The following is a 23,768-nucleotide window of genomic DNA, read 5'->3' on the forward strand; positions in this document are numbered from 1 at the left end:
ACCTACCCCCTCCTTTGACCCGGGGCCTTACCGCCCGATTTAATTTGGGGTTTTGGCCGACTGCGGGGACTCAGCCCTCTGACCTCGGCTACTGACCTCGTCTCATCTACGTCCTCTGCGATAAGAGGCTTTTTGCGGGAACGGTGATTTTCGCGTGCACGAGAATGTAGTCAGTTTGCTTAAGGGATGTGATCCCGTTTGTACAGTAGCCAGGCAGAGGTAGTTTTTAGAAAAGTCATGCGTAGTTAAATTTTTATTTCTTCTTATTTAATTCTAAAAATTCCTGTTTCGTCCGCGCATCCTGATTTCTCGGTCCGCGGCATCCTGATGTCGGCGCGAGACACCTAGTGAGCTCCGAACTCTACACCCTGGTTGGTGAGTAATTTTTTTTCTTTCCCCCCCCCCCCCCCCATTCCCGTTTGTTGGCCTTTTGCGCCGACGGTATAGGACTGTCTGGAAGCAAGTCTAATTCGTTTTGGATTTGATTTGGGTTTCAGACAGGGTCGAAGTGCTGGAGAGAGAAATCGCTCCCAGCTCGTGGTCCTGCACCTCCACTGCGGGTCACGTTAGAAAAGAGGTTTCCGCGACCCGACGTTATTTTTTGAAGACCCGGGTGGTAATGTGAAATCAACATCCCCCCCCCCCCCCCACTTTCTAGCTACGAACTACATAAATCGAATGAATAGCCTACCAGCGAACAGTGCTTTCCTCAAGAATATGTAGAATCAATAAAACTAATCAGCGATGTAATTGTTGGGACATTCAAATTTGGTGCAATTTTTAAATTTTAATTATGTAATAATTTTTGCTAAGGTGTAACATGTACTGTTTTAATTACTCCTGGGGCGCTCCCTTTAACTTTGTTATTTGCTAAGATTTTTATTGTCAGGTTTGAATAATACGAACACAAAATTCCTTAATAATAAAACAGGGAACCTATAGACCAAGCTACTTGTGTAGTGTTAATTTATTTATGATATACCTTGTTCCCTTAAAAGATCCACCAGCTCCCCAGTTGCTTGTGTCAGGGAGATCCAAATTATCTTGTTCTCCACCTCGTGCCACCTCTGGTCAATAACTTAATTTTTCTTATTTTTTTTTTTACCCAGCAGTTTCCAAGGCTCCTTTTAATTAATTTAAAATAATCTAATTTTGAGGCACGAGGGGCGTTTCAAGTTGCACCTACTGTTACAGTAGAGCAGATGATTTTAAAGCTTGCAGTGTCGTCAGCAGCAGAATAATTTATGTCAACAGTGCCATTGGAATCGAAAAATGACTTAGTAACTAATGGTATTCCCATCATCCAACTCTACGTACTGTAACAAAATCAAAAACTTGAAAATTTGTAATTACATATTACATAATTGTAATAATATTTCTGAACAATATATCTTGCAGTTGGTTTATGCACTATGTAAACATGTGGTTTTGCCAAGGACTTATTAAACATTCATCAGAATCAAACTGTTTATTCTGCGGTAAGACATTTGTATGCATAAAACATGCAAGGCATCATGAAACATATCACTGTCCATTTAAAGAAACTCAGAACTCTGTGCTATATGAAAAATGTGTTAATTATTTTACATGTGGAACTTAAATGAAAAAAAAAACATTTAAAACAATTTATAGGATTTTTTGTGTGCTCTATAAAGACTGTAGAGTTAAAGAAATTCCAGTGATTTTTTTTTAAGTTGAGTTGAAATTATGTAATAAATATTTTATATTGTGGCTTTATTTCTTGAATCTGTCATTTTTATAGTAATTTTTAAAATTATATATTTTTGTATCAGTCAAGGATCGTATCGAGCAATTATATCTATCGAATGAATCAAACTGTAATATGACTAGTAATTTTTTTGATGATATTTGAAATTTTTTTCCGAATTTCCAGCTAAATACTTGCAGTATTTCTGATGGCGGCCAAGACGGCCGAAAAGATAAAGGATTTTGCGTCAGTATGGTGATTAGCTCTCTAGCGGGCATACTTATATGCAGTTGTGCACTCTAGTAGACGAAAACTATGTGTCCGATCTAAGATGGCTGCCTTAAGAAGACGAATACAATATGGTAATAAAGACGTCATAATTGCCGATGTAATATCTGCCTTGGCATCTGTGGTGGAAGGTCAGTATGCCGGTGGCTTCAGTGGAGGAAGGATCTGTCGCTATTTATATTCGATTGCTCTCACCGGGTTCTAACCAAGCACTCTAAGGCTCAATTACGTTTTTTATCCATTTTTGAAGTGAAAATTTCTATAGGAAGGTTTGGATGGATAGTAAATTCATGTAAGTCGTCATCGACATGGTCACTTGATGTGTTAATTATTTTTATATTTCAAGGATAAAACTTAATTTTTTTTCTATTTTTAAAGATACAAGTTTTCAATTTCATCTTTATTTTCCAAGGAAATTTTAACTTTATTGTGTGGTACATAATTAAGTTAAAAAAATATTATTCTGTCAATGAAAAAAACTTCATTTCTTTTTGTTTTAAAGTTGTTATTGGTAGGGGCAAAACTTATGGGTTCGCGTCACCGACATGCTAGTGATATAATACCAAAATCATTGTATTGCGTACATTTGACGTAGAAATGATTTCATATTACACATTTAAAAAACAAAATTTTAAGTTTTCACTTCTGTCGACAGTCCCCATGACTGACATTTTAGTTTTTTTATTATATTAATTATTTTAACTCATACCGATTTCTTATAATTTTATTACGGATTTTCATGATGGCGTGGATCACGACAAGTGTCACAGTGAAGTTATTTTCAAAATATTGGCTGTAATTTAATTTTTTTTTCGCGTATTGGGGTTATCGATTCTAAGTTGGCGAGTGACATAAAAATATGGTTTATTTAAATTTTATTTAAATTTTAATTATTTTTTTTTAATATTTTCATAATTAATTTACATGTTTACTTTCACTGGGAACTTAACCGAGGACCTATATGAATGAATTAACTAAACTTTTCAAGTAAACAATTTTTTTATTTTTTCGGTAATTTTTCGAAATTCTTTATCAAAAACTAAAGAATTTTGCATGATTTTGAATTTTTTTTCCCCCTTACAAAAATGTAATTTTTAAATTAGTAGACTGTTTGGCGTAATTTCTTTCTAAAAAATCTTGAAACCATTAGTGAACTTTGGCTAATTTTTGGAAAATATTTGTATATTTGGAGTACTTTTTTGTCAATTGGGAAAGTTTTGAAGTTTAATGTCAAAGATTAAGGTCATCCAAGGTCTTCCGATATGGTGGACGTGAATTCAGAGGTGTGTAGCTTCCTCGGATCCTTACCCTAAACCTTGTGTCTGGAAATACTTTAATATACTACATTTAATATCACTCTTATTTGTGACTTTAGTTTCACTAAAATAAATGCTACTTTATATTTAATTTAATATTTTTGAAATCTTAAATACCATAAAATATCCGTTGTACTAATTTTTTTTTACCCTCCATAATATTATTTACAAAATTTACTTCTGAATTTTAAAATTACTTTTGCTATGCCATAGGAAAAAAGTATTTAAAACATTTGTTTGTTAAAATTAATAATTACATGTAAATGATATTGTTACATTATTGATTAATATTGAAAGTAGTGTTTTTTTATATTTGGTTTATAAACACTTTTTTTTTGCAGTGAAAAGTTTATAGAGACAATGTTTGACTAACAACACAAACACTTCATCGTATCAATAGAAAAAACTTCATAGCAAAAGTATCTCAGATCTTCATTAGTATTATTCCGTTATTATAACGACATTACAAACTTGCGTTTAGTGTGCATCTGTTGAAAAATATTCTTAGTAATGGCTAGTTTCAAGGTTTTTTAAACAATTTACTATGTCTTAGATACAGCTGTTTTATAAGGCAACCAAGATTTTAAAAAAATGTGTTTTTTAAAGTTAATTTTTTTAACCGAAGCTATTTTAAAATTGAAATAAATACGTCTGGCCAGCTGTGGGTTCTTGAATTGGCTTACGCTTGGCTCGCAGTTTCGCTCGCACGCGGATAGCTGGACCTGCTGGGAATTAACTGGCGATACGGGCTGCGGTCGTAAACCGGCCCCGTAATGAGCGCTTGAGGGGATTGCGTCGATCCGCCGCCTCTGTGACGAGCCGTGGACGTCTGTTAACACGGGATGGAATATCACCGCCGCACTCTGGCTGCGGGGAGAGGGCTCGGCTCCTGTATGCGACCGACCGAGGAAGATACGTGTGAACATGGGCCTTGCAGGCTCGACGCACACTGAGTGTTATACTGTGGTGGATCTCATCTTTATATTTGTCACGTGATAAGGAGAAAAACATACATTCGGCAGAAATTCAAAATTGCAAACAAAAAAATTGATCTCTTTGATTTTATTAAATTAATTATTTTTGAAATATAAACAAATAGTTGAAAGAAACTTAGCAATTACATTTTTTTTATTATTTTTTCAAAGCGTCTCATATAAAACATCAACATTAACAACGAAGTTGGAAACAATACAGCATTTCTTTACAGTTTCGTAATGAATATGCTTGCTTGAAATTCAATCGTCACTTGATGAGTCAGAATTTATTATTTGAGAACTTTATGTCTGCTCGTTGTCACAGGAGATGCGATGCACCTAGTGGAAGCATTTTGGCTAGACTTGATAATCATCCTCACCAGCGCAATGGCAAGCATGGCCAAAAAAATTTCGCGAAAAAAGTTCAGACTAGCTGTGCGTTAAAACACTGCAGCAGCGTCTGTGTTTTCGTGGTTGGCTTGTTTATTTCATGTATATGTCTACTGACGGTAAACCAATCCCAGACATCCAGTGCGGAAGGAAACGCGTCCAGAATGGTCCAGCGAAGTAGGGCAATGGCTTCTCTTGCAAACGGCCACCGATTAAAAGGAAACAATCACTAGCGCATTCATACCTTATTGCAGTCTAATGAGCGATCAACTTTTTTTCGCGAGAAATACATGCCTCTACGCGTAGGTAATTCCAAATATTTACGAAGTATATAAAAAGTATCTTAAATATGCGATAAAAAGGGGCAGGAATATTCCGCGAAAAAAAATTTAAACGCCTATTAGACTGCAGTATGGTACATCCATGCCAGATATCTTTTACTTGTGATTTGTGGCCGTCTTCAAGAGAAGTCATGGCTTTATTCGGCTGGGCCATTTAGGATGTGTGCTGATTGTAGACACGAACCTGAAAGAAATTCAACAAATCACAAAACAGATGAAGCTACAGTGATTTAACTCTTATATAGTTTTGAGATCTTTTCGCAAAAAATACGTGCCTCCAGCGTTGGAAACAAAGAAAAATAATTTTAAGTTATTTACCATGACACAATGTTAGTGACGAATATATGCATTAGTTTTTACAAATAGTTATGACACGAATAACATAACTGGAGCAAACATTAACTATGAAAATTGATCTTCAATGCTTGTAAATTTGGTCAGATACAGCTGCATAAATGGTTTCAAATCCCGAGCATGATGGTAACTACTCCCTGTGAAAGGCTGGAAACATCCGTGAAAATGGAACCCAAACAAATATAATGACTTGGGAACGCAAAATGAAGGGCGTTGCTGAGACTAAAGCACAGACATAACACAACATATTTGGACGAGCATTCATAATGCACACGTAGCGGGCAGCTACTTGCAGCTCAAATGATATTTCTTTAGACACATGAACACCTTGTCTGCTTGGTTTTTTAAGAGTTTTAAAATTTAATTTAAATTGTAATTAATAATTTTTCATTATTTTTTATCAACAAATTACATGTTTATACCTGCCTGGAATTGAAACAAGGACTGAAATAGATTGAGTAGCTAAACATTTGAAGTAAGCAATTTTTTTTTAATTATTGGAATACTTTTGGAATTATTTGGTCGAAAATTAAATAATTTTTGGTCAAGGTTGTCATGTTCGGGAGGCTTGGTTTTTTGGCATTTTAAGGAATTTAAGCCTCTCAGAGAAAAAATTAAGCCTCCATAAAGAAAATTAAGCTTTTCTGAGAAAAATTAAACTTATTTTTTTTAGGAAAGAAATGGGAAATTTTCTCCAAAAACGGAAATTTATAATCAACATAGGGAAATTATTTAAGTTTTTTATAGGAATTTTGAGTCTTTTTGAGGAATTTGACACCAAGATGGTCACCATGATGTCATAATTCAATATGGTAGACGGCACCACAGGCACCGCAGCCTTAAGACTGTGCCAGAAAATAAATTGCTATACTACTGCTATATAAATAATCTGCAATTTGGCAAGTGGAACATATCCAATGGAAGACTAAACAACACTCTACGCGAGATTTTATCAATGGTTCTGCCGGATATAAGTTGGTCGAAGCACCGCAAAGTATCATAAGTTCCAGTCGTCGTGAAGTGCGCAGACGAAGTCGTCGTCAGAATCGTTGTCAAGAGAGGATGCTTGGTGAATTTTCGAAACGAGGAAATTACAATTCGCCTACACTTGAAGCAATAGGCAATACAAGAGAAAGTTTGCGCCTGTAACTGTCAGCCTGTCTGCATAATGAGCAGTGCGAGTGTAATGCCTGTAGACTTCCGAAGCGAAGCAAGGGTATGTTAGTTATTTCATTATACAACATGAACGTAATTTATCTGAATTTTAATAATAATTCTTACATTTATTAAGATAAAATAGCGAAATATTTGAGAATAATTTACGGTTTGTGCTAATATATTTTAATATTTTAAAGAGAAAATACTTTGATTAAGATTTTTCTCGGGAAGGGATTCTATATCCGTCAAGCTCCCCAGGTTGACCTCTTCAAACAACATCAGGGCCCGCAAAGTCCAAGCCGCCATGTTTCCTAGTTGTCCGACTAGATGAAAACGGCAAGGGTGACGTGTCATAGAGTATGATGTGCTTGTTTTAGGTTTAGGAAATATTATTATATTGAAAAGATGGTTTTAAATGTTCATATACTTTCGCGAGGTCAAAAATCATACAAAATATCAGTATTTAGGACCCAGAAAACCTAATATTATAAATTTAAAGTTATCTATACTTGATTAGAGTGATTAAAGGTTGGTCTCCAGTAGCGATATTGGTGATCAGAAGGCTGTGACGTACACATAAAAATAATTCAAGGAAGCATCAATAACATAAAAAGAAGTAGAATGAAGCCGTAATTTCATCCTCTTCATGCAAGCAGTGCCAGGAGCAGGAAGTAAGTAACTTTCCGTGGCTGATTGGCTTCCCACACAGATGCAAGCAACGAGGAAAGTTGGTTAGAGAGATGGAGAAGGGAAGGGGGGAACTGGCCCATTTGTCAATAGCTATAAATACCAGGAAAGAAGATATGAACTCAAAGCACTTTAATGCCAAGACTTTAAGAATGAAATATGCTACAGCAAAGTATCAAAGCATCAATAAAGTACTTCCGTTTTCTTTTTTTTTTTACAAAATATAATGTCTCCAGCGCAGAACAATGCTTACAAATAGTTTAAGTAAGTTATTGTGAGTTTTATTTAAAATCTAAAATAGTTGCCCAAAAATTTAAGAGTTCAAATAATGCCTTTAAGAATAAATCCCACAAAAAAAGATTTCCTTTCAATGTTTGTAAGTCTCTGTCTCTAATGGTCGAACATTGCAATGTATTTCTCTTCCAATGAAGGATACTTCTTTGATGTGCAGATAGTTTCCTGCACAAAGCGAAACATTTAGAAGTCTTAACGTGTCGACCATTATAGGATCTTCCCATAATGCCTAATCAATCTATTCTGCTGCATTCATCTTCCTGGCATGTTTATAATAAATATTATAAATATTTCTGGAGTCTTCCATTTTAACACTATCCTCAAGGTCACTTTCATCATCAAACCCATTGGTCATCGTAACCTTGAAAAAAATAATTTATTTTAACTTGTCTTTTCAATCGTTTTGGTCTCAACGCTTCATCACAGTCTTCGATCTCGTGAGATTCAGATATGTTATCACAGTCTTTGATCGTGTCAGCCTCAGTTGTGTCATCATTGTCTTCGATCATGTAAGCTTCAGATGCTTCATCGAAGTCTTCCATTACGTCAGCTTCAGGTAGTTCTCTATGGTTCACATTTTCATGGAGAGGACTAAAATTTGGTGTAAATATCTTTTAACTTCCAATGAAGTTGCAAATTTCTATGTCAGTTTTAAATTTTAAATTATTATCGAGATAAAGAATAGTATTTTTAGCAGTAGCATTTTAAAATTATTCGTATTTAATATAGTCGTCTAAAACTTTGCCTTCATTCCTCTTTCTCGGTGTTGTAGACCAGTACTTGATATCTTTAGTCAGCTTAGTTATACGGGCCATGCAATTTCTATTCAATAAATATCTTCGTCCAAATGATTTATGACACTTACTGCAACTAAATGGTTTTTGGTAAAGATCAAAAACTTTCTCTCTTCTCTCAAGATGTTTATAATTTTTTCTAAAGGTAAACTCCTTGCAGCAGTATTTACAGCGATGTATTTTTTATACAGCTATAGACAACGAATCAAGATACATGTTAGCTTCTGCGACTAATACTAGATGTAAACTGAGAGTTTTAAATTGGAACCATTACATAAATCGAATATTTGCTAATTTTTCATAAGCGAGAGTTATTTATCTCATACATGAAACTTCTTGTCACAAGTTGTTCTGTTTATCAACAACAGATGTCACCATATGTTGTGTTGAGGTTAATATTATTTATTTTTCATGTTGGATGCATGTGCTCACTAACGATCGCAAGAGAAGGAATGTTTTGCTAGACATCAATTAGAAGGAAGTTCGTCTTGCATGAGAGTATTCCTCAGCTCTCTCAGGGCATATTATTTATCTGAGTATTGGATATTGTTTCTTTGAATTCCACCAGTTAAAATAAATTTTCAGTTTGAATTTGTAGCAGAAATTCACACTTAAAATGTTACTCTGAATAAAATTATGTGACTCATTAAGTAAAAAAAAAAATCGTGTAGAAATCGATTGCTCGGAAATAGCCTGAATCACTAGGATAACATCAGCAGAAGTCTCGACAGGAATAATGAGCATATGAAGAATACCTTCAAAATATTGGCAGCAATAATCAGTAGCACACGGAGAAAACGAACATAAGTTTTCTTTTATCCATATAAGCAAATTTTAGAACATAAATTAAAAAATAAAAATTACAAAATTCAAATAATAATAAAAATAATAAAATTATTTTTTTATTAAAATAAAAAAACAGCTTCTACCAGCTTGTACGATAACTCAATCCTTGCTCAACAAAGGAGAAGTTCACAAGCTGGCCGAAGCTGTTTTTGTAAAATAATCCATAATATTATTCATTAAAATAGTGATTGACTCGCAGGATTTCCATCCTTGGTATGATTCTCGGCGAGTGATAAGAGTAAATAAAACTTAAAATAAAATTATATTCTATTTTCAATTACATTTCGTGGAGTTTAAGTATCATTCTCTCTACGAAAAAAAATGACTCTACACAAGATACTGTCCAACGAAATAAATATGTTGTCACTGTGCCTACCATGGAAGTATAATTTTTAAATACTTAGAATACCTTCCACCAGGTCTTGTACAATGTTTGGCTATAAGCCATGTGTCTTAGTACAATGAGGACAGACCATGTACAGATTACAAGAAATAAAACTATTAAATTTGAAATGTAAATTAATTTATTTTTCAATATTATACACATGCAAGTGAAACATGTGGTTATTGTATGAAGCTAGCTTCCCTCAGATCTTTAATTAGAGAGGCTACTTCATCGATGGGCGAGTAGTTTCTTCCAAGACCCGATGCCACCAACAGTCTCAGATGATCGACCATTATGTTAGGATTTTCCATGAGTTGTAATAATTCTCTCCTGCTGCTACGTAACTCTTCTGTGCATGTTTATTATTTTTTAAGATCTCTGAAGTTTTCTGTTTTAACACCAGCCTCAAAGCCACCACCACTATCGTCTCAGTGACGATCATAAGCTTTATCAAAATAACTTTGTTTAATCCATCATTTTGGCCTCAGTGAAACATCCAAATCTTCTCTCTTGGGAGATTCAAAATTCTTCTATATTATTCTCATTTTTTGAAAATATGTTCTTCCTTTCATGGTTTTCAGTAATATTATTTAATCCTTCAGTCCGAGTAAAAGAAAATCTATCACATAATTCTGTAGGAATATAAAATCCTTAATGACTCATCATAGGAAAAATGTCATCATTTTCTTGTTGTAGCAGGACAGCCTGTTTCCATTTCTTCGATGCTGGAATATCATTAAATTTCATTGCAGGCGATGCAGATGCCCAAGTGTGATTATTTATGCCAACTCCACACACATTTGGTCCAAACACCGACTTCATCTCAGTAGAAAAAAAAAGAGTACCTTCAATGGTTTGGTGTGTTTATTTTTAATTTACCATTTTGTTTAAACTGAAAGCCATAATCGTCGCAACGTAACATTTTTTGCAAAGGACTCTTTGCACAATTACCTTTCTCATTACGTCTTGCATTGTTTGTTTTAGTGAACAAAATTTCACATTACCGACACTTATACGCCAACGATGTCAATATTGATTTTTAACCATGTTAACTGTTCTTTGTATGTCATCAAACTCATCTTCCATTGTTAAAACAGTAAATAATCCAACCAGGGTAGAACACACTGACTTTCGAAATATTATGGCCAATATATTGCTCTTATATGAATGCATTTAAATATTCCTGACCGATTTATTCGGTGTTCCCGTGTAATCATGATTATTCATGGTGAGACTTCTGCTGATATTATGCAAGTGTTTCTGGTTATTCCTGACAAACTAATCTACATGTAATTTTGTTCTTCTTGAGATAAGCAATTTTATTCAGAGTTTCGTTTACTTAGTGAATTATTGTCACCAAATCTGCACTGACAATATATTTTTATATTTATTGTGTGGAATTCAAACAAAAGAGATTTATTAACAGACGATTGATGTGTCTTAAAACAACTGAGAAACACTATCGTGCAAGATGAACTTCCTTCTACTTGATCTCTAGCGTAGACCACCTCCTCTTATGTCTGAGAGAGCATCCCGCATCACACATTAAAAAAAATTGATTAATATTTACCACTATGCACCATGTGGCACCATCTGTTCTTAAAAGGCAGAATTACTTGCGAAAAGAAGTTTTATGTATGAGATAAATAACTCTCGCCGATGAAAAATTAGCAAAAATTCTATATAAGTAATTGTTCCAATTTAAAACACTCAGTTTGCATCTGGCATAAGTCGCAGCAGCTAACATGTATACTGGTTTGTTCTCTGTAGCTGTATCAAACGACATCGCTATAGAATCTGTGGCAAGGAGTTTACTTTCAGAAAAAAATGATAAACAAGAGGAGATAAGTAAGTGTATTTTGGGTACTTGCCAAAACCAATTATTTGCAGTCAGTGTGAAATGCTTTGGTCGAAGATATTTCTTGAATAAACATTACAATACCTGTACAGCTAAGCTGACTAAAGATTATGATGACAGGTCTACAACACTGAGGAAATGGAACAAAGGCAAAATATTAGACGACTTTAATTATTACAGAGAATGTAAAAATGCTGATGCTAATAATACTATCTTAGAACTAAATAAAAATTTAAAATTTTAAACAAACGATAAAAGTAGCAACTTCATGGGAAATTAATAGATATCTATTTACACTAAATTGTAGTCGCCTCCATGAAAATGCGAATGGAGAACGACCTGAAGCTTACCAGATCGAAGACTGTAATTACGCATAGGATGCCTACACGATCGTTTACTCTGATCACAAACCTGAAGCTCACATGATCGAAGACTGTGATGAAGCATTGTGGCAAAAAAGGTTTGAAACTACGTGTAGAAAAAAATTATTCTGATCAAGCTTGCTATGTTCACTGGGTCGATAACGAAAGTGAACTTGAGGCTGGTGTTAAAACAGAATACTCTAGAGATGTTAATAATATTTGTTATAAATATGCATGGAAGATGATAGCAGAAGAGATTTATTATGTTTCATGGGAAGATCCTAACATATTGATCGACAGATTAAGTCATCCTCATTTTTCGATTTGTGCATGAAAGTATTCGCACAACAAAGAAGAATCGCTCATATTCAAATAACTGAGGGAAGCTGCCTACATACAATAATGTCTTGCATTACTTACATGTGTATACAATTGAAAATATAAATTATGTATTGGATATCAAAAGTGATTGTATTATTTCTCGAAATATGATTTATATCTAATGGCGAGTTCTCCTAATACAGCTTTTACTTAAAAAATGTAATTTCATCATCATTGAAAATGGAGAGAGTAGTATGATTTGTTCCTCCGAGCGCCGGGTTCAGGGTTGTGGAGCTGGAGCCGGGTCAATGACCGATTGCTCTGACGTCACGGCGGCCATTTTGGACTCAAATTCCTCAAAATTCCTAAAAAAAAAAAAAACATTCCAAATGACTCAAAATTTCCAGTTTTCGAGGGAAAATTTCCCGTTTTGAAGGAAAATTTCCCTTTTTTATCTTTAAAAATACCAGCGGCTAGAAATGTACATATTGAGGCTTAAGTATCCATATCTACAGCCTCCGATAAGCCTCTGACGTCATCATGGAATATGTCGTCATGGAATATGACATCACCGTTGCAATATACGTTACGGCGGCCATATTGAAAAACATTATTAATTATGCAATTTTAATAAAAAAAATTTAAAATTTATAAAAAAATTCAAATAATAACATTTTGATAAAAAATGTTATAAAAACATACAACTACGACATGGAGCTCGGAGTCCTCGGTTCAAACCTAGTGAGGAATAAAAACGGCGAGCGATCGTTTCCTCATGGTAGCTGCTGGCAGACTGACCCCCCACCACATATGTCAAGGTATCTATATCGTCAGCAAGTATGACGTCATGTCCGCCATCTTGAAAATCCGTAATTTTAATGCTAGAATATCGTGAAAAAATTTCAAAAGTTTATTAAAAATTAATGAAATAAATTTTAATAAAAATCAATGAAAAACCACCTTTGCAAAAATCTTTACGGCCTTCATCTTGGATTCTATAAAGGTTGCATGTTTCGTTACGCCAATCATATTGGTTGAGTATGTCATCGTTTCACTTTTCGTTATGCCTACCATATTAGATTCAAAAGGGTTGCAATTTTTGTTACGGCAGCCATCTTGAAAAACTGTAATTTTTATGCTAGAAAATCGGACAAAATTTCAAAATTTATAAAACAAATAATAATTGGAATATAATAAAAAATCTTTAAAACAACACCGTTGAAAATATTGTAACGGCCTCCCTCTTGGATTCTATAAAGGTTGCATGTTTTGTTATGCCCATCAATTTAGTTGAGTATGTCATCGTTTCACTTTTCGTTATGTCTACCATATTAGATTCAAAAGCGTTGCACTTTTCTATACAGCTGCCATCTTGAAAATCGTAATTTAATGCTAGAAATTCTGACAAAATTTCAAAATTTACAAAACTAATAATAATTAAATATAATAAAAAATCTTTAAAACAACACCATTGCAAATATCGTTACGGTCTCCATCTTAGATTCTATAAAGGTTGCATGTTTCGATAAGCCCATCATATGAGTTGAGTATGTCATCGTTTCACTTTTCGTTATGCCTAACATATAAGATTTAATAAGCGTTGCACTTTTCTTTACGGCCGCCATCTTAAAAAACAGTAATTTTTATGCTATAAGTTAGGAAAAATTTTTAAAAAATATAAAAAAATAATTAAAATATAATAAAATACAATTTAAAAATGCACTTAGGACTTGAAGTCCTCGGTTCAATCCCTGGACGATGCAAAAAATAATAGTTTTATGTATAAAATAATAATTTCAATTAATCATGTTCACAATTATTAAAAAAGCTTAAAATCCTCTACTACCAGCCTCCAGTAAGCCATTATGACCGCCATCTTGGAAATTTGTATTTAATGACCCATAAATTTATAAAAAAATATTAAATTCATAAAAATAATCACACATTAACTTACATATTGAATCGATACTTGGTTCGATCTTTGTACGAAGATAAAAATAAATTTAATTAAAATACCAGAAAAGGGTCACGTTCAAGAAATAAAGCACCTCAAGTTCTTTTACAAACATAATATTTATTACATAATTTCTATTTTACTACAGAAACACTTGCGAAAGCCAGCAATCTTATAAACATTTAGCCATGCATAGGCGTGAAATGACTAATTCTTAGCTCCAAACGGTTTATACTAGACAGAGACAAACCAGAACCTTTACAGACATAGTCCTCCTCTTCTTGACAGAGTTTCTGGATACCGTTTTTAACAGTTTGCTTCACATCATCAGAATTGTAAATTACTGCAGCCGATGTCTTGAATGCACACTTCTTCACCTCGTCTTGGAATGGATATGGCTTTCCATATATACAGTCCAACCACAAGTTTTATTTCAAAGGTCCATTTGTTGCTACTTCATCAGTAAGCTAATTATGTTCTGTCTGACATCCTCAAGAAAATTACAAATATATTTTGACTAACTAAACGTATTTAGATAATAGTAGTATTTCAATGTTCCACGAAATGCACACTTTACCAAGTAGAAACCATTATTATTTACCTATGTAATAAATATTATGTTTGTAAAAGAACTCGTGGTGCTTAATTTCTCGAACCTAACCCTTTTCTGGTATTTTCATTAAATTTATTTTTAGCTTCGTCCATAGATCGAACCAAGTATCGATTCAAAATGTAAATTAATGTTTGACTATTTTTATGAATTTAAATTTTTTATTAAGTTTATGGGTCATTAAATACAAATTTACAAGATGGCGGTCATAATGGCTTACTGAAGGCTGGTAGTAGAGGAGGTTAAGGCTTTTTAAGAATTTTGAACATGATTTATTGAAATTATTATTTTTTACATAAAATTAAATTTTTTTTCATCGTCTAGGGATCGAACCGAGGACTTCAAGGCCTAAGTGCACTTATAAATTGTATTTTATTATATTTTAATTTATATATTTTTTAATTTTTTTAATTTTTTTGGAATTTCTAGCATAATAATGATGGTTTTTTTAAGATGGCGGCCATAATGAAAAGTGCAACGCTCTTGAATTTAATATGGTAGTCATAACGAAAAGTTAGACGATGACTTCATACTCAACCAAGAGGATGGGCGTAACAAAACATGCAACCTATATAGAATCCAAGGTGGAGGCCGTAACAACATTTGCAACGGTGTTTTTTAAGATTTGTTATTAAAATTTATTTAATTAATTTTTATAAACTTTTGAAAATTTTTCCCGAATTTCTAGCTTTAAAGTTACGGATTTTCAAGATGGAGGACATGACGTCATACTTGCTGACGATATATATAGATACCTTTACTTAAGTGGTGGAGGGTCAGTCTGCCAGTAGCCACCTTGAGGGAAGGATCGCTCGCCATTTATATATTTTTTGCTCTCACCAGGTTGGAACCGAGGACTCCGAGCTCCATGACGTAGATGTATGTGTTTTAAATATTATTTATTAAAAAAAAATTTATTGAATTTTTTTTTATAATTTTTAATTTTTTTCATTAAAATTGGATAATAAATATTGTTTTCAAGATGGCCGCCGTAACGGAAATTGAAAAGGTGAAGTCATATTCTATGACGACATATTCCGTGATGACCTCAGAGGCTTATCGGAGGCCTTAGACATTGATGCTTAAGCCTCAATGTGGACATTTCTAGCTGCTGGTATTTTTATTGATAAAAAAGGAGAATTTTCCTTAAAAACGGGAAATTTTCCCTCGAAAAAGGGAAATATTGAGTCATTTTTGAGGAATTTTGAGGAATTTTTGAGTCCAAAATGGCCGCCGTGACGTCAGAGCAATCGGTCATTGACCCAGCTCCAGCTCCACAACCTAGAACCCTCCGCTAGTAGGAACCAAAACATATTACTGGAGAGTAATAATAAAGTCAAACCATCAATTATGCTAAGTTCGATAAAAAAAATGCAATTGATATCAGTAGAAGAAGCAAAATGTAGATAAAGCATTTGGAGAACTTAAAGCAATTGGAGCACTTGGCACAGTTGGAGCAGTTAGAGCAACTTTGAGCTGTTGTAGCAATTGGAGATTTGAAGCTCTTGGTGCAATTTAAGCATTGAAGCACTTGGAGCTTTAGAGCACTTGGAGCTGTTAGAGCAGTTGGATCTGTTGGAGCAATTGGAGCTTTGGAGCAATTTGAGTAGTTGGAGCTGTTGGATCAATTGTATCATTTGGAGATTTTGAGCAGTTGGAGCTGTTGGCCAGTTGGAGCAATTGGAGCATAGGAGCTTATGGAGCAATTTTAGCTTATGAGCTCTTGGTTTAATTGGAGCATTGGAGCATTGTCTTTTGGAGCAGTTGTAGCTCTTGGAGCAATTGGAGCTTTGGAGTGTTGATGTTTAGAGCGATTGGTGCTGTTGGAGCAATTGGAGCGATTGGTGCTGTTGGAGCAATTGGAGTTTTGGACCACATGGAGCTGATGGTCAATTGGTGCAATTGGAGCATTGGAGTATTAGAGATCTTGGAGCAATTGGAGCTTTGCAGCTCTTGGAGCAATTAGAGCATTGGAGCAGTTTGAGTTTTTGGAGCAATTTGATAAATTGAGCATTAAATTTTGGAGCCAATGACTGTTGTAGTCAAAGACAGTAGAAGCACTTAGGCTGGTATTTATAGTCGCATCTTGAGCAATGTCTTGAGACCGTCTTGATGAAGACGGTCTTGTTTCTTAAGGCAGCGATTTCAATCTCCATGTTTCATATTCCGCGAACAAGACGAGCTTCATGAAGACTGCATGCTCAAGCAAGAGCTTATTTGCCGTACTTATGGCTTGACGAAGCACTTACTTGAGACAGCCGAAAAGACACGAGCATACACGAACTTTGCCGATTGAACTGTTTTCGTTAAATATTCTGGTACTATTCACACCAAGCACTAAAACCCCAGAATTTGAGGTTATTTATAGTAACAAGATTTAGTGAGTATATATCACTACATTCGAAGTGCCTTTGTACGTTGATGTGAAGAATTCGTTTATTGTTTTAATACTCTCGATTCACTAATGGAAAATATGATGTTTTGTGACCACAAATATGCACACCTTCTAGTACATCTCAACTTGTGTCACTTCAGATGAATGAAATTAAGAGCTTTATAGACTTTTGTCTTTCCTGTGCAAGTTTAACATTAAGAAATTATGTATCTAATGTTTTAATAATCCCCTTTTAACAAAATAATGCAATAAAATTAAGTTATCATCTTCAGAACTGTTAATACTGAATTACAACTTGTTTAAAAGCTTCTTGTCTTTACAGAATCATCAAAAAATATTTCAGGTGGTGAAAAACGGTTTTTTTTTTTTTTTAAGAGAAAAGGTCACTCTGCTTCAGCTTCAGGATAAAGTACAGTAAATGTTAGTTTAATAAAAAATATCAGATTTAATTACACAGTAAAATAAATATTTTAATTAAAGTAAGAAAAATGTATGTCTAGAATTATAACAATAAGTTTGAACGAATCTGATAAGGCTACATAGTAAGGAACTTAAAATTTTGTAAACCCTTTATAAAGTGTTTGTTTATTCATCAATAATATAAGACATTAATTTCCTCATATAATAGGTTAATTTTAATTGTTCAAGTTACTTGTGATTCTATAATTTAATCGTATTATAAGTAAAATATATAGACTACATTATGTCTCAAAGACTACTGCGTATGAAATAACCAAACCAATAAACTGAGCTATGTATTTAAATATATTATAACAATTAGATTTTAAAAAAAATATTCTAATAAAATTTCTCTTAAAGCTATATTTGCATTTTTCATTAACTTTAACTATAAAAAAAAAGTACTGTCAGTGTCAGGATTTGAACCACATTAGTATTTTTTCCTCTATTCATGGACTTCATAACCAACTTCCTAACCATTACACTACCAATCCTCTGTGGGAAATTATTTTATATTAACTGTAATGCCACTTTTTCTTAAATTTTTTTTAATGTGTTCTGGGTGTCACGAATGTAGACATAAATTTTCTGATTGTGATATGTACCATCAACCATCATTAAACGCATCGTTTTCCACATCCATTGTACCTACTCGTTCTGTGATCGATATGTAAATAAACGTGTCTGTTTAGCACTTGAAAATGTAACCACTGGTCACAAACAAACACTAAACTCATTTAAAATACATATAAAATTGCTTCAGCACTTCAAACAGGATTTATTTAAGTTTAAAAATACGAGGTTCACGAGAATCCGCCATTTTCTACATTGCGATCAGTACAAGCAATTGCTTGAGACATGCCTGCAGTGGTCTTGGCAAAGACGATCTTATTCGTGTTATTAAGCACGGTCTCAGCGACTATGAAACATGCTTATACGATGGTGTTCTCAAGCAACGACTATGAGACAGGAGAATGCCCTCTCAGAAATAAGAAATATGGGACTATCATAAGTTGGTCTTCATCAAGATTGTCTTGTTTGCGATCACTTGAGATCATCTCAAGCAACCTCTAATGTACACAAATGTTAAATAAGAATGCATATAAGAATTTCTTGACGAAGGAATTGCTCAAGACGTGAATATAAATACCACCCTGAGTGCATTTGGAGCTGTTGGAACCAAATACCGATCCAAATACTGTTGGAGGCATTTGACTTATTTTAATAACTTGAAAATTATGTAATTTTTGAAAAATGACCTGTATCTACCTTCACATATACGATCAAAGTAAGATATGTACAGATAACTGAAAGGAATTCACTAAAATTACAGCTGTTAATGATAAATTAGAGTCTTGGAGTGGAAGAAGTGAGTATTTGGGGTCACAGCCAAACTACACCAAATTTTCAACTAGCGCTTGAGCCCAAACGGTTAGTCGGAGAAATAAAACATAAATAAACAAATTGTAGGAAATTATAGATACTTTCATTTTGAATAGAAAGGTTATTTACAAAAAGTTGATAGTTTTCGAGTCATAAGCAATAAACTGCCAAAAATTGAGGTTCTTTTTTACCTTTTTTTTATTATTTTTTTAAATGTTGCGTCACGAAATTTTGTTAGCAAACCTCAAATTCGGATTCAGTACCCCATTAAACATAAGAATTTAAAAAATCAAAAATACCCCAAAACTTTCTCGGTAAAAACACAATTTAACTGGACTAGTTGTAGATACTGCAGCAAGAAATTTTTACTGAGGAAGAGTGGTAGACGTCACGAGAAAAATGGTTGTTTAAAATCCTAATAGCGAAAGTTTTAATATGGGATCGGTGTATCAGGTTGTTCACACGAATTTATAGCATGAAAATACATGGCAGGACTTGCAAAGCCGTGCCCAATACAATGTAGACCAGATAGAGAACATCGTACAACCACTACACTAAAGAAGAGTGTGCTGCATGACAACAATAATTTTCCTTATGCTGAAAGCTCTCCTGATCTCAACAAATAACTTAAATTGAAGGACATTAAAGATTAAAGGGAGACTACATACAATGGAAGTATTATAACCTTTGAGAGTGAGAATACATTCAGCCCATCTCAAGTATAATATCGTTACTTGTAAAAGATAATGGACACATAAAAAAGAAGCTTGTAGACCATGAAGAAGCTTATTTAGATTTCTTATAGTAATGAATGTAAATATTCTGACTTCTACGAAGATGGCGACAGTGACTTTGAAGCTGGTGACAAGACCAAAGAATGTGACGAAGCACTTAAAGTGGGCAAGAACGAAAACTTTTATGATTCCCTGAGACCAAAATAATAGAAACGAGATGAAAAAATTAATTATTCTGATCAAGCTTACGACGATGATACTGATAGCTATGATAGCGACAGTGACTTTCAGACTAAAACAGACGACATCAGAGATTTTAAGATTAATAAAAATAAACATTCTAGAAAGATATTGGCAATAGAAGAGATTGATTACAGTTAACGGGAAGATCTTAAACTATTGGTCGATTATCTGAGACTGCTACTGGCCTCGATTAGTGGAGAAAAAACTGACACTCAAATAACTAGGGCAAGCTGGCTACATAAAAATATAACTTGTTTTACTTGCAATTGTATAAAATTGAAAAATAAATATTAATTTTGAATTTTAAAAGTAATTGTTTTATTTCTCGAAATCATATTTCTTACAAAGACTCAGTTGTCTAACTGTGTGTCCTGGATAAACATTGCGTGTTCATTGTTTTCATTTTATGCCCCGTTGGTGTATTTTATCTCCATTGTGTGTCCATTGTATGCATTGCATGTCTATTGTGTATTCAGTGTTTGCATTTCATGTCTATTGGGTTAAGTGTGAGCATTGTATGCCTATTTTGTGTCTAGTGTGTGCACTGTGTGTCTATTGTGTGTCCAATGTGTGCATTGCGTGACTGTTTTTGTCCATTGTGTGCATTGCGTGTGTATTGTATGTCCAGTGTATGCATTAAATGTCTATAGTGTGTCCAGTGAGTGCATTGCGTGTCCATTGTGGATCCGGTGTGGGCATTGCGTGTTCATTGTATGCAGTGGTTGACTATTGTGTGTCTAGTGATTGCTTTGTGTATGTATTGTGTTTCCAGTGTGTGCATTGTGTACCCAGTGTGTGCCTTACATGTCTATTGTGTGTCCAGTGTGTGCCTTGCATGTCTATTGTGTGTCCAGTGTGTGCCTTGCATGTATATTGTGTTTTAAATGTGTGCATTGCATGTCTATTGTGTTAACTGTGTGCATTGCGAGTCTTTTATTGGTGAATGTGTGTCATTTTGTTTCATGTGCGTACTCAAATTTGTAGTTATCTCTTAATATTTACTGGTTCAAAACCTATAGGTCTTGATAAAACATTTTAAAGGGATTCTTGGTCCTTTAGTTTACGTAAAAAAATGTTACTTAGTTTACTTGCTTGTAATAGATTTGCATCCTCTAGGGAGCCTGAATCCCAAGGGATTACAATATTGCGGACTGCGACAACAATGACACTTCACATAAGATTTAATATGTATACAGAGAAACTGTTAGTTCTGAATGTGAGGCAAGCAAATATTGATGGGTAATTATAACTTTCTTATAGTTTTTTTAATGACAAAATTAATAAAACACAATGTTCTTAAAGGGCGATGACAAAAATTCCGTTTAATACCCATTTACCTGTATTATTAAATACGTTCCCTGCAACATTATCATAAGTGATATCCATTACCTGGATTGGAAATATTAGAGAAATTAGGGTCTTGCATTACATGTCAGTAGATGTGGAAATAAATAATAAAATTTATTATTTTCATTATAAATGGCTAGAAATAAACACAAATTCACAAGCAAATATAATTCTTTAAATATTTAATATATGTGTAAGCTATTAAAAATTGAAGTTACGAATTTTATATCCATAAAAAAAGGACTGTACTTCATGAAATATTTATGAGAAATGATACATAATAATATTTTCAGTTCATACATAATTAAATCAAAACTTTTACGTTGCCTTATAAAATAATGCACAATGCTAACGTCATCAAACAACTGACATGAGATGAGTCCCACGATTATTACGTTAAGCACCTTACAATATAATAAAAATCCAATATTCAAACAAAACATTTTTTATTTACAAACACTATGCTATGTTTATTTGTTCCGATGGCCCAGGAGACAAGTGGAAAGTTACACAAAGACACAATCTGGCAATATTAATGACGTGGTAACGTTATAAACCTTCCAGTCAAACAGGGCTGACTAACAAGCCCGGCGTGTGGTGAACACGCGCAAATAATTTAAAGACTAGCCAAGAAATACGTAACATCCAAGAAAACTTAATTCAAAGAGTGGTCCTTAACGGCCTGCAGGGGGCAGACCAAAGACTCGCAATTACTATATATAGCCCAGACGGGCGGAAGGCAAATACATGCAAAACAAAGACCATTCGAGGCTGAATCAAACTCATGCTTAGCCTAGCCCGGGCGGGACGGGATCAAGATAAAATTATAAGAAGTAAAAACACTTTTCCAAAAATAATTTATATAAGGTTATGCACTCGAGGCATAAACTCACCTGTCATGGCCTCATTAATTTGGTTCTACTCCAACAGCGCCCATCACAAGCGAACAAACTATTACGTTAAAGTCCAAATCAAATTATTAAGCAACAAAAAAAACATTGAAACAACAAGATGGTGTGATGAACATGTACCCATTACTTTACGAGCGCAGCTGCCTTGTACTACAGTCAAGCCGCTCTCTCGCTACATTCATTATGTAGAAACTAATCCCGATCCAACAGTTCAGCAGGAGCTGAAACTTCGAAAAGCCTTAACCCATCGAAGAAATAAATACGAAAGAGACTAGTCCCCCAGGTCAATGACAGTTTAGAGCTTAGACTAATGTTACTACGCAAGCGCGCAGAGGGAAGAAGGGAAATTAAGGAGAACTCATTACTGTTAAATAGGGAGGGTAATTGAGGAGGGAGTGGTGCACGAGAGGAAGTGAAGACGGCTAGCGCGCGCCTATGAACTGTAGCAACAACTGCTGCAGATACTTTTCATACTGTCTGACAGTTCGAAGACTCGTGTCTTGTCTGCTTGAAATATATCATATGTGTTTGAAATTTGTAACATGTATCGTTCCAAGACGGCCTCATGGTTTGGATTTGCTTGTTCTATATGCCTGACATTGTACATGGCATAGCCTCGTGATTCAAGACGCTTAGCCTATATGCTTGTAGTTGACACTTTTTTTTAAAGTGGTCTGTGTACAGTCTTCTTAGTAGGCGTAGTGATATCGAGTAACATATTTATTCAGCCGGCAGTAGTCTTTGTTTGCAGAGGGATGATTAATTAAATACTTTTTTTGTAACATATGTTACATTTTATATCGACCGAGGATCGAAGCAAGTACTGAAATTAAACAAATCGTTATTTTATTAAAAGGTTATATTCTGATGACATTTAGAGTTTTTTCCGAATTTGTTGGTTAATTAATACGAATTTCCAAGATGGTGGTCAATATACCTATCATCATAGGCTGACTGGAGGCGATGGTAGATGAGAAATTTCAGCCGCTTTCAGGATACTGACCATATATTATTAAATAAAGTTTTTTTTACTTATAGTTAATATTTTTTGATTGAGCAAGGATTGATTTAAGTACATAAATAAATAGAATTAATCATTTAATTGATAACTATTTTTTTTTATCAATTTCGGATTTTTTTTTTTTTTTTTTTTCTAGTTACATGTTTCGAGATCTTCAAATGGCATTCAAGACGACCTACAAGATGGCAGATGTAAAGGGATTAAATAATAATAATAAACTCTAGCCTATAAAAATTAAAATAATATTGAAGCACACTCTAACAGACGATGTGTATTACTAGCACTCGTGGTAGCAAGTACTGAAAGAAAATGATGGCGGCAACGCTCTCTAGCAGGTGATATTATTATAACTTCAAATTAAAATTAGTTATAAGTCCTAGTAGGTATGTGTTGTTTATATCTTATTTCATTCTCGTTCTGGTAAATGTCTTGATGGCCTTGCAATTAAAGGCGTAGTTATCATCCCAGTCGTTCGAGCTGCTATGGTTCGAATCACCACGGTTACAATGTATTTTGTATAAAAAATTAAATTTAGTATGTCGATAAAGACAATAAGAACATTGGCAGTTGATGGAACATCGACCTTACGAGCGTGAGACAGCTACAAACAGCAGAACAAAGATTCTGGTATCAAA

General features: G+C 34.0%; 1 protein-coding gene across 1 annotated transcript in view; it reads left to right on the forward strand.

Moving 5' to 3' along the window:
- Window positions 1-330: 330 nt before the first annotated feature.
- Window positions 331-23,768, forward strand: part of LOC134546166 (arrestin homolog) — a 522,610-nt gene continuing 499,172 nt past the window's right edge. Inside the window, exon 1 of the mRNA XM_063388746.1 lies at window positions 331-375. The gene's annotated coding sequence lies outside the window, so the exon portion shown is untranslated. The remainder of the gene's footprint in view (window positions 376-23,768) is intronic.

Source organism: Bacillus rossius, chromosome 1 (assembly GCF_032445375.1).
Source record: "Bacillus rossius redtenbacheri isolate Brsri chromosome 1, Brsri_v3, whole genome shotgun sequence".
Lineage (NCBI taxonomy): Eukaryota > Metazoa > Arthropoda > Insecta > Phasmatodea > Bacillidae > Bacillus > Bacillus rossius.